At 40.7% G+C, this 12,978-nt stretch overlaps 1 long non-coding RNA gene across 3 annotated transcripts; it reads left to right on the forward strand.

Moving 5' to 3' along the window:
• Nucleotides 1-4,323: 4,323 nt before the first annotated feature.
• Nucleotides 4,324-6,733, forward strand: LOC148021828 (uncharacterized). Of its 3 annotated transcripts, none has more exons than XR_015694314.1 (3): nt 4,324-5,681; nt 5,858-5,946; nt 6,396-6,733. It is a non-coding gene; the product is annotated as an uncharacterized LOC148021828 (long non-coding RNA). The 3 variants fall into 3 exon arrangements; XR_015694313.1 differs by having other exon boundaries at nt 5,885-5,946; XR_015694315.1 differs by having other exon boundaries at nt 4,324-5,465; nt 5,559-5,946.
• The last annotated feature ends 6,245 nt before the right edge of the window (nt 6,734-12,978 follow it).

Below are 12,978 nucleotides of genomic sequence, written 5' to 3' on the forward strand. Positions count from 1 at the left end.
GTGGCCTGTGTATTTTGCTATTTAGTGTCTAGTCAATGTTTGTAATGCTTCTTCATTTGTGGAAATTTATACTACCGATCATGATTGCAAGATGCCACACTCCAGAAATACGCGGGGTGATTTACAAGTTATCGAATTTAGTGCAATGGATCTCACAGAAGGAGATCAAGACATCCTCTATTGAATCCGCAAGGCGAGGAGCAGTGGAGATAGTGTGTCTCTTTGAGAAGTACCTACCTACCAACATGCTCACGATAATAAACCCACCTCTTGGTGCATTTTGTAGATCAAGTGGAGATTGCGGGACCCGTCCATACGTGATGGATGTTTTTCTTGGAGCACTTATGGAAACCCTAAAAGGCTTTGTGCAACAACGAGCTTGGCTAGAAGGTAATATGGTTGAAGGTTTTTGGCTAGTATTGGAGGCGTTAGTACATATTTCACAGTGGCTAGTGACGATGGATTCAAACAACAATATGCTATGGTCACTGAAGGATGATGATAGACTGAGTGGAGATGTGGTGGTTGAAAATGGGGTAGAAAAAAGGATGGATGTTGCAATGGAGGAGAAAGTAAATTGTTTTTGTATGGTGCACCATGCATCCATGGAGATGTGGCTTGCTAGGTACGAGCAAGCCAAAAAAGATCGAGAAGAAGCACAATTGAAATTTCAATGCAATAGGTGCTATAGACCAATTTGATATCCTGAGGGCATGGAGGGGATATCGTAGTTTAGGTCTATGCAATGGTTACATGGAGCTTTGATTGTAGCTTCTCGTGGTGAAGGGGTGGAGGTCTCTACTAAGGAGCGGGAATTCTCGAGGGGATGTAGTTCGAAGGTGACCACATGTTTTATAAGCTATTGTATCTAGATTTTATATGTTACAACTAATCTAACCATTTCAAAGTATAATACAAAATATACAGTGCGGCGTGGTCACGCAGGTGACATTTCCACATTGAACGCATTGACAAAATTTTCTCCACAATGGATTGTGGTGTTATGGCAAAGTTCGAGCAAGAAAGCCAATAGCAAGCCACATAACCAAACATTGTTATAGATGAGATGGAGTGTTTTGGAAACTTGCAAAGTGTTATCTCAATGGATTACTATATCTTCTCCATGATCATATTCAATGTCTAGTGGTTCAAAGTGATATTGGAAGGAGCGAGTGCAACCATTCACGGCAAGGTCCATCTAGATTTGTTGAAATAGATTTCGAGAAAAGATGGATGGATCTGTGCGAAATGTTTATCATGCCAAGCCATTGTGAAAAGGTGTATTAACTATTTTTTTAAATTTTTTCACAACAAAGATATGTCACAAATGTTGAATCTCTATTATATGTGATTTTGAACATGTATTTTGCTATCCAAACCCCTGACAACCTCGATGGTGGTATGTTGTTCCTTCAGCTCCTCGAAGTGTGAGAGTGTATGATGAAAGCAATGTTCCCAGCATAGATGAGGAGAGTATGCAAGTGAAGGGGTCGATACTGCAAGGGGTGGAGGTCTAGAGCATGTAGAGGAAGCGAATTCGAGTAACGATGACGGAAAGACAGGAGGCCAGGAATTCTTTGAGAACAAGGTGGACTCATCCTTTTGTGGTGACCTATCTATCAACCTTTTATTATATACACAGTAGTGCCAGGAGATTGACATGACACCATAGGCTTCGTCATAATTGTAGCATCCACCTACTCAATTTGTTGATGAATCACTTTTGAGGGTACTCTAGAATATGCATTTTAAGTAAGATCATTTTTTTCAGAGTTATATTACCATATCACTAGCTTTTCATTTGATTGGTGGATACCTATCTATTTAAATCGTACATGTATCTACATTGAAAGGATGGATTGCTAACATCTAGACTTGCATGAGCTTTGTCTTTGCGACAAAAGAATTGATCGCCGTCTTTAAATGAGCCTATTTTACATTGTTCAGGATGGTCCCCAATAACCATAATTAACATTGCACAAATTCTGCATGTTTTAGAATGGCCTATCGGATCTCCAAATATACATTTGACTAAATAATTATAAAAATTTTCAAGACCATTAACATAAAGGTCTTCTAGCTCAGTAATTAAAGGCCACAAAAAGGCATGAAATATGTCACTAGTTTTTCATATGGCTTTACAAGCATTAAAAGGTAGAAACAAAACGGGAAAGACACTTATAGTAGAATCTTTTTCAGCAGTATTAAGATTCTCGACAAACGAGTCACATGGTGGGGTTTCATTTGCATTATTATTATCACTGCTATTAGTAAGGCCATTGTTATTATTATATTTATTACTTTGTGTAATGAAATTATTATCCCTACTATATGAACATGACTCATCATGCTTAGAAGACCTTAGTTTCTACCCAACCCATTATATGCAACTTTGAATTGTTGAAGTTTGAAATATGTGGAAAGGGCCACATAGCATCCACTACCACAATATGTGACACAATCGCACCACATCCGTTTTTTATTAAGAGGAGATAACTCCACTCTATTTGTTTGATCTTCCAATATATTGTTAACACCTTCCTCAAGATGAGGATACAAGTTACCAACAAAATCATGATTATTCTGTCTAAAGTATGTGCTTCTATTTACTAATTCCCATCCTTGAGGTGTGTGTGCACACTTGTAATTGCAAGTACATTTGCATAAATTACCTATTGAAGACATGATTTGCCCTTGATGCAAAGATTAAAGTTATTGTATTTATGAAATGTCAAGATAGTATAAATGAAAGTATGTGATTTTGGTTCTAGAGATAACTTGCCTTGAAAGGTGCGATAGAATACAACCTCAATGTGATGGAAGACACGTAGAATGACCTCCCAACTTCCCTTTGTGGACACTGTTCATTAATATAAAGACTACTATAATTACAATAGAATGGATCGAAAGCAAATATTCAAAGTGAAAATTTATAATTATAAATCTTTATATCTTTTTTAAAAATTCTTTTTAATTTTTTAAAAATACAAGTTCTATTACTAATGCTTTACTCCTATTGGTCTAGAGCACTCTCTTCCTTAATTATCCTATTATAATAAGTTCATTGAACATCCTTTAGATACAACTCAAAAACAATTAAAAACAAGCAATCTTTCCAAAACACTTCCTTAAAGTGATGGGGTCAAACTTTGTAAACATTGGCATTACTTGTTGATGAGCACATAAGTGGGTATGAGGCCAAGATAAGGGATTGGAAAGTTGAGGGAAAACGAGGGAAAAAAAAAGGATAGGAAGAGTGAGGAAGGCTAATGGCTTGGAGCTAGGTGTAAGCTTGCTCTTTCTTGTTATGAAGAGTCCAAGTGGGGCTCTAGAGCAACATACTTGTCAAAAATATTGGTGGTTGTAATAGAGGAAGGACATATGGGGGAGGGGTGTGAGTGTAAAGGAGGTGGTTGAGAGGTTCCTAGATTAATGGAGGATATAGGAGGTGTATTGTGACTCATGAGGAGAGTGCAGTGAGTTATATAGAGAAGTTGATGGGAAGATCAAGATAGGCAAGGGGAGTTCAAGGTGCTATTGCTATTGACATTTATCTAGCACCAAAGTTCCTATCATGATTAGAGGAATCACTAGAGCTACCTATGGGAAATAAGCCATGTGTGTTGTATACAAGATGAGTCGTGTTTGTGCAGTTAGTGGATGATATAATCCCCCATGGGAATTTGGATGAGCATGAAGTCAATGCCATTGATCTAGATGGATGTGAGGTTGGATGTTGACAATGTCTCTTTTCCTTAGTAGGCACAGTGGATTCATTTCTAGTAAGGGGGAGAGATCGTTTTGCTCTTAAGGGTAGGGATGGGAAAACCGACAAGGTAAGACATGCTACCACACTCAATGAACATATAGCAATAAGCTTGGAGAATGGTAAGTTCAGCATATGAGACATATTGAAGGGGGTCAACATTGTTGGAGACCTCGAGACAATTGCAATATAGAAGGAGGAGAGCTATGTCCTATGCATGAATCATGGTGTAGTAGAGGAGTTGCATCTACATTGGTTGGTATATGCCATGAGCAAAATCAATCTAATAATAAGTAGCATGGTTCTATACCAACCAATCATAGGGCTTGAGAAGGGGCTAGCACTAGAATGTGGTGTTGTTCATAGGGCTTGAGAAGAGGCTTCAATTCTAGTAGCGCCAGTGGTTTGCATTGTTGGTTTCATGATGATCTCTTCACGTTAAAAAAAAACACGTGGCTCTCATGATCTCTTCACATGCACACTGTCAGTTGGCTGCCTGTAGACTGGGACCGATCAGTGTCCACCAGGCAAGCTTGCTTGGTTCTGCATCAGGAACAGCGCGGGGCACAAGAAGGATGGAGTTCGTGAGACTGGGACCGATCAGTGTCCCCCAGGCAAGCTGCTTGCTTGGTTCTGCATCTGGAACAGCGCGGGGCATCGCTCTCATGCAGGAGAGGCCGGGAGGAGCTACATGCCCACATTGCAGTGGTGCATGCGCAAGAAGAGGCAGTGGTGCAGCAAAGGAGCCTGATCGGCATCTTGCAAGTGTGCAGGCACAAGAAGGATGGAGTTCATGAGACTGGGACCGATCAGTGTCCCCCAGGCAAGCTGCTTGCTTGGTTCTGCATCAGGAACAGCGCAGTGCATGGCTCTCATGCAGGAGAGGCCGGGAGGAGCTACATGCCCACATTGCAATGGTGCATGCACAGGAAGAGGTAGTGGTGCAGCAAAGGAGCATGATCAGCGTCTTGCAGGAGTGCAGGCACGTCAAGAAGGATGGAGTTGCAGCGAAGCGCTTGCATGCCTACACGTGCAATCGCCGCCTGGAATCGGACCCGATCCTTTGCAACTACCTCATCCCCATGCTCGCAAATTGTGGGTGCTTGTCTGATGTGCATCGTGTGCTTGATCAAGTCCCTCCCTTCCTTCTGAACGAGCACTCCTGGACCTCCATCATCACCTGTTTCAATGACCAAGGAAACCCTCTCCATGCCTTGCATCTCTTCCACCAAATGCAGAATGATAATTTTGTACAACCCTCGACATTCACCTATGTTGCTACAATCATGGCTTGCAGTAGGCTCATGGATGTACAATGCAGTCGCATACTGCATGCTGAAACAACAAAACGAGGGCTGGAGAAAGAAGCTTTCATTGGCAGCTCCTAGGTTGATATGTACACCAAATGTGGCTCCCTTCAAGAAGGTTGTCTCACATTTGATGTGCTGCCTCGTAGAAATTTAGTCTCATGGACGGCTTTGATGTCTGGATCTGCTGATTGTGGGCTTAGTCAGGAAGTTCTTGACTGTTTTGAACGGATGGTGCAGGAAGGCTTGCATGTGGATGCTAGCACTTTTGTTTGTGTTTTAAAAGCTTGTGGCATCATAGGATCTTGAAAAAACGGCCAATTGATACATGCAGCCATAACCAAAAGAGGACTTGATGCAGAACTCTATGTGGGCAGCACCCTTGTGGATATGTATGTTTAAGTGTGGCTCATTTGCAGAAGCAAGCCTAGTATTTGACCAACTTTCACTTCGAAATGTGGTCTCATGGAATGCAATGACTGCAGGATATGTGGAAAATGAGATGGCTGACAAAGTGCTGACTTGCTTCACACAGATGGGTTTGGAAGGCATATCTCCAGACTGTGTCACATTTCTGTTGGCTCAGCAGGCATGTGGTCTTTCAGCAGGTGCAGAATCAGGGTTTGAAGTACATGCTAAAATAATAGAAAGGGGTTGGGAAATTGAGGTAGAAATGACACCCTCATAGATATGTATGGTAAATGTGGTCTTCTTGTAGAAGCACACCGAGTATTAGACTTAATGCCCAAACAAGACACAGCCTCATGGAATGCTTTGACTGTAGGGTATACTGAACTCCCTCTGCATGCAGGAGAGGAAGGAGCTACATGGCCACATTGCAATGGCAATTAATCGAGTCTCACCATGTAGAAGGTAAGGCCCAATTATTGTTTGCATACCTGTATCCATGAGCTTGAGTTTTTTGCTTTGGGGTTTAACTTAAAAGAATGATTGATAGGCCTGAGATGTTTTCGTATCTTTAATGATTGACAGCCTTCATTATAAGAAGAATTCACTGGGTTGGTATTTTACCCACTATGAGAAGTTGAAGTTGCAGCACTCTCATAATTCCTGTCCTGATTTATCTCTAACATCATCATTTTACTGGTTTTGAACTTGGGTAGTAGATGATTGAACTTGGGTTTTAAACGTGCAAGCTTTATTAGGAGCAGTTTCAAAAGTTCTGGGTCACCATGGTAGATTCCTTCAGGGATCACCAACCTACTCTTCCCCAACCAATCTGAAAGTACATGATTTTTAACAAGGGTAGTACTTCTGGCCTTCTTACTGCTAAGCTTCTTTCTGATCATGTTGCAATGCAGGGAATGCAAAATTTGGTATTGGAGGAGTAAGTTACGTACATGATTTTTATCAAGGGAATGCAAAATCAGGCATTGGAGCCTTTAAATTCCCAGTTGATATGCTCCATGATGAAGCATTTTCAATTGCAGCAGGTTCTCCAATATAATGGGGAAAGGCTGCAGATCGTGTCTTAGATCACTTGCTTGGTACGACAGGACTAAAATCTATTTCTGCTCTGATGATTATTGTATACAATTGCAAAATTTCTGCTCTGATGATTATTGTATACAATTCCAAACTTCTAATCTTGAACAATCTGACCAATTATTCTTTTGAAGTATCAGATGCAATGGACTCGACTGGTCATGGAGATAGCAATGGATTACATGTCTATATTATATCATTGTCATCTCTATCTTACGTAATGCCCATGACTGTCCATCTTTCCATTAATATATAAGGTATTGACCATTTTTTTGTTGTTGTTGGTGCTGCTGATACCCGCAGGATATCAAAGCGGTACTGCTACACAGTACAGGGATGCATGCAGCAAAAAGGAAGGGGTGGAGGACCACCAGGACACTATTTTCCATTCTGTCGCTTCGCAGATCCATCAGACATGGTAGCTCTTGATGCAGCAAGGCAAGTAATAGCTGGTGGTGATGAATATGGTCAAGCAAGTAATAATAGAATTTCTCTCCCATGAAGCCATTCTTAGTTTCATGGCTGGTATAGCTAACTATCTCTATTGGCCTTTAATAGCTTTAAAAGCCTACTCAGGATCTCTATTGCATCTTTTACTTGGATCACAGATGTTTCTGTTTAGCTTATAACCATCCCCCATCAATTAGGAGACTAACCAGTCCCTAGCTACTAGGATAGATCTTCTCAAGGCCCCTAAAGTGGTCAAGATTGATGTGGCCAACATCAGATCATTAGTGCCAAAGCTTCCTGGGCAACGTCCTTCCTCAAGACTCAGCTGTAATAGAAAGAATAGGAGTATCATCAATGTACAAGAGAGCAGTAAGCTATTGCAACCAAAGGAAGAGAAAGTTAGTGCTGTCTCTGTAGGAGAACAACAACCCAAAATGGGCATTACTGCTCTGATGCAGTTGATCTGATGCTCTGATGCATGGTTTGGTGCCATGCTCTGATGCAGTTAAAAGCCTACTCAGGATCTCTATTGCATCTTTCACTTGGATCACAGATATTGTTTCTATTTTACATATATGTAACAAATGATACAAGGTTAAGGACCTCAACAGCTTGGTTAGCTCCATATTAGGACCTATGAATAGTTACCCTAACTTCATCTTATAACTATCCCCCATCAAGTAGGAGACCAAGCAGTCCCTAGCTACTAGGATAGTTTGTATCAAGGCCCCTAAAGTGGTCAAGATTGATGTGGCCAACTTCAGATCATTAGTTTCAAAGCTTCCAAGGCAACGTCCTTCCTCAAGACTCAGCTGTAATAGAAAGAATAGGAGTATCATCAATGTACAAGAGAGCAGTAAGCTATTGCAACCAGAGGAAGAGAAAGTTAGTGCTGTCTCTGTAGGAGAACAACCACCCAAAATGGACATGACTGTTCTGATTTAGTTGATCTGATGCTTTTATGCTCTGATGCTCTGATGCTCTGATGCATGGTTTGGTGCCATGCTCTGATGCAGTTAAAAGCCTACTCAGGATCTCTATTGCATCTTTCACTTGGATCACAGATGTTGTTTCTATTTTACAGATATGTAACAGATGATACAAGCTTAAGGACCTCAACAGCTTGGTTAGCTCCATCTTAGGACCTATGACTAGTTACCCTAACTTCAGCTTATAACCATCCCCCATCAAGTAGGAGACTAAGCAGTCCCTAGCTACTAGCATAGTTCGTATCAAGGCCCCTAAAGTGGTCAAGATTGATGTGGCCAAAATCAGATCATTAGTGCCAAAGCTTCCTGGGCAACGTCCTTCCTCAAGACTCGGCTGTAATAGAAAGAATAAGAGTCATCAATGTACAGGAGAGCAGTAAGCTATTGCAAAGAGAGGAAGAGAAAGTTAGTGATGTCTCTATAGGAGAACAACCACCCAAAATGGGCATTACTGTTCTGATGCAGTTGATCTGATGCTGTGATGCTCTGATGCATGGTTTGGTGCCATGCTCTGATGCAGTTAAAAGACTACGTAGGATCTCGACATGACTGCTGTGATGCAGTTGATTTGATGCTTTGATGCTCGATGCTCCAATGCTCCGATGCTCTGATGCATGGTTTGGTGCCATGCTATGATGCAGTTAAAAGCCTACTCAAGATCTCTATTGCATCTTTCACTTGGATTACAGATGTTGTTTCTGTTTTCCAGATATGTAACAGATGATACAAGCTTAAGGACCTTAACAACTTGGTTAGCTCCATCTTACGACCTATGAATAGTTACCCTAACTTCAGCTTATAACCATCCCCCATCAAGTAGGAGACTAAGCAGTCCCTAGCTACTAGGATAGTTCGTATCAAGGCTCCTAAAGTGGTCAAGATTGATGTGGCCAACTTCAGATCATTAGTGCCAAAGCTTCCTGGGCAACGTCCTTCATCAAGACTCAGCTGTAATAGAAAGAATAGGAGTATTATCAATGTACAGGAGAGCAGTAAGCTATTGCAACGAGAGGAAGAGAAAGTTAGTGATGTCTTTGTAGGAGAACAACCACCCAAAATGGGCATTACTACTCTGATGCAGTTGATCTGATGCTCTGATGCTCTGATTTCATGGTTTGGTGCCATTGTCGACAAATCAGGGCCCCATAGCAATAGTTTATTCTAGACATTGCTAAGCAAGGGTGTGGTTCATTCCACATACACCCTGTTATAAGCCAGCTGACGACCATAGTGCATTGAAAAGATGGTCATTATAATATATTGATAACAATACAGCCATACTATGTTTAAAAAACCTATTACGAAGAAGCTTATAATACATTGGAAAATTGTACCTAGTCTGGAGCTTAGTGATGGTGACGGATACTGAAATCTATGATGTCTCTATATTTCATGCCTTATCATGCTGTGGGGGAAAAAATTCAAATGCACCAATGAGTTGATGAGAGTCCAGCAGATTAGAAACATTAACACTTCTTAGGATGAACTATGATTAATATTATATTATAGGAGATGATGATAGGTACGTGTGCTCTTAAGCTTATTAGATAATCCTTCAATCAAGAGATGTACTTTCGAGTACCTGCGTGCGCCCTTGGAGATTGCAAAATATTTATAAGTTGCATCGATTGATGATGTGGTACAATAGTGTAAAACTCTAAAAAGCTCGACTTAATTATTCTTAAAATAACAGCACAATGTTGGATTGTTGAAACTACGTATACCTCAAAGAAGATGAGGATGAGGAATAGAAAGTCTTGGCTCTGAGCACACCCATATGAGAGAGAGAAAGAGAGCGCGCGCACTTGATCGACTAGAACTACTCACCCTTGTGTAGGCTTGGCAGCCTTCTCCTTCTTCCAGGTCACCAAGGTGTACTTGCAAATTATACAAAGAAGAATAAAGATGATGGCAAAGAGCTAAATAGATGTCCTACATGGGATCCTTTTACAAGCGAATGAATATATTCAACGAGTGAATAAGTACCTCCTTAGGCTTTATCGCCATTCATTTGATGAAGCGTCTATAATGTTCTTCCTAGTCACAATGTAGTCAATGTAGCAGCTATCACATGGCGCAATGCTTATACGTGTTTTTCCTTCCATTTTTAATAACCACTACTTTGGCTTTGAGTTAACTTTGGTGCCAATAAATTGCATTGAGAAAGAGAACATGTAGCTAAGGTGATATAGCGTGGTAATTATTTCTAGCAAATCCTCTCGTTGGAGAATGATAAATCATACAATATTATCTTTCGAGTTAGCTCTGGTAATTGCCCTAAACACAAGCAACTGGCACTCGACATGTGCAACATTCGTGTTTGTACGCATATCGGTACAGTGCCCCTGTAGGTTTTTTGTTTGATGTCATCTGTTTGCTAGCATAAAGTAGCTAGCTAGAAAGGGATCAGCTGAGAGGATAAAGTAAGACTCTTAAGATAATTTCCCAATAAAACATAAACAAATTTGGAGTTAAATAAGCATTATTGCGAGAATAAATACAAAGCTTCAAAAGTTCGATAGAAGTATAGGTTAAATGTCATTGAGGTATGGGGCAGCTGGGTGAGAGGCGAGGAGCTCACATGTACTCAGCAGCATGGGGTAGCTTGTTGGCAAGAGGCAATGCCACTTGCGGAGGACTTCTCGTATGCTGGGCAGCTCCAAGAAGTCGTCAGCCTAGTAGCAGTATCGAGCAACTCCAATAAGTCGTTAGCTCAGTAGTAGTTGGAAAGGGATCAACTGAGAGGATAAAGTATGAAACTCTTTAGATAATTTCCCAATAAATGAGAAACAAATTTGGAATTAAATAGGCATCATCGCGAGAATTAATACAAAGCTTCAAAAGGGCAACAAAAGCACGGGTTGAATGTCGTTGAGGCGTGGGGTAGCTTGGCGAGAGGCGAGGAGTTCACGTATGCCCAAGAGCGTTAGGTAGCTTGTTGGTAAGAGGCAAGGTCACCTACGGAGGACTTCTCGTATGCTGGGAAGCTCAGTAGTAGTATGGGACAGCTCCAAGAAGTCGTCAGCTCTAGGAAGTCATCAGTTATGGAGCTCTTGACAGAGCAGGTAGAAAGGTAAGAGAGAGAGAGAGAGAGAGAGAGAGAGAGAGGAGCCGATGGCAAGGAGAGAGGTTCAAGGGGACCTAATCATGATTTAGCAGCCTCTAGGAAATTTCAACCATTAAATCACTATCTTTACATCGAGTGGGCAATTATGAGAGAAAGAGAAGGTGGGCAATTATGACATAAAATATATTTTTTAAAAATTAAAGGAATGAAGCACCTAATATGCAAAGATGCTTAATTGGTGTAGCAACCACGAGCAAAGTTATTGGCAGCATTCTCCTTGTCAGTGATTAGTTGCTCAATGTGAAGTATGTTCATGTGCGCACTTCATCGATCATAGCAGCCTCCACATTAACAAACACAACCCATGGTACATGCTTTCTTTCTTGAAACATCGTTTAAAGATTTGTTAAATAAGGTTAAGAAAGTATCACAAACTTACAAGGTGCTTACAAATCATTTGCTAGACTTGAAAGAAGTTTAGCAAGCCCCTTGTTGTACGACCTTTACTTTAATCCTACAACTTTTCACTCTTCTTTTTCACTTTTCATGAATTCCTCATGGAGTCATGCTACATGATAGTTTTTGTTTTACAAAACTTTTATATTCATCAACCTAGAGAACAACCCTAGGGATCACATAGACCATATCTTGCACTACATCCCACACACATGACGTTCATCAAACACTTCCCGTGATTTTGTAAATCTGCCACACTTAGCGTTCATATCCACTAGTGCATTTCTAAGCACAACATTTCCCTCCAACAATCCTAGTCTAACAATATCTTCATGAGTTTTTTTGTCCTTGTTAATGGCTCTTATGGCAGCAAACATGCTTTCAAGGCACTTAAGGTGATTGCATTAGGAATGTGACCCTCCTGTCGTGGCTTGTCAAAATATTTTAGTACTACCTTACATTGCCATGTTGTGCATTACCTACGATAAGTAAACTCCAAGAAACATCCCTAATAGGGAGCTACTCACTATGCTTTTGCAAATGCACTACACTTGGCATTGTAAACGCCCCGAACAACGTAGTATGCTTAACAATTATGATATTCGCTTGTTTTCGAGATTTAATATAAAAGAAAATGAACACTTAAAGCTGAAAATGAAAATTACTCACAAAATTACCGCCATGAAAATGTAAAAGTAATGGAGACAAGATTGAGGGTTGAAGATGGGCAACCCCCCCGAAGGAATGTAATTCTGCTCAACCCAAGTCCCTTAGGGAAGAGCTCAGTTACAATCAACTTGAGAGTGAGAAGAGGTAATTCTCACTCTCACAAGATCATGCAAAGATGTACAAACACACATGCATTATCTATTATGCAATGATAAGAACTGATTTCTTTACAGTATGAGAGAAGAAAAAGGAAAATTCAGCCTTTCTCCATCGTTGATCAGCAGTACATGGATAGGGCTTGCTTCTTGTAGCTAAAATGGAAGAAAGAGCTCGAGAAGGAGGTGCTGTAATGAATTTACAGGCTTGCTATCCTGTAAAACAGCAGTGATAGAAGAGGGAATATGGAGGGATTTGATAATGGAGAAGGGGGGGATGATGATGGGGATGGATGGGGCCAGTTTCTGGCTATCTGTGGGTGCTGTACATGAGTTTACAACAAAGAAAAATGATGTTGAATGAAGAAAAACGAGCTCTTATTTATAGGAGAGGGGAGAGCTAGTACAAAAAGGGAAAGTGGAGTAGCACAAGACAAGTGTCCAGCCACATGTCATGAGATGTGACAAGTGGTGGGACACTTGAAAACTTGTGTGACAAGTGTGTTGACACTTGTCTCTTCTCTATGACCTTCCTTTTTGGGTTGAATACTGTCAAGAATAGAAACAACCAAATTTAGTAAGCACAGTCAGAGTACAGAACTTACTATTTTTA

The sequence above is a fragment of the Lygodium microphyllum genome, chromosome 17 (assembly GCF_053477565.2).
Source record: "Lygodium microphyllum isolate KBCC chromosome 17, Lygodium_microphyllum_v1.1.10, whole genome shotgun sequence".
Classification (NCBI taxonomy): domain Eukaryota; kingdom Viridiplantae; phylum Streptophyta; class Polypodiopsida; order Schizaeales; family Lygodiaceae; genus Lygodium; species Lygodium microphyllum.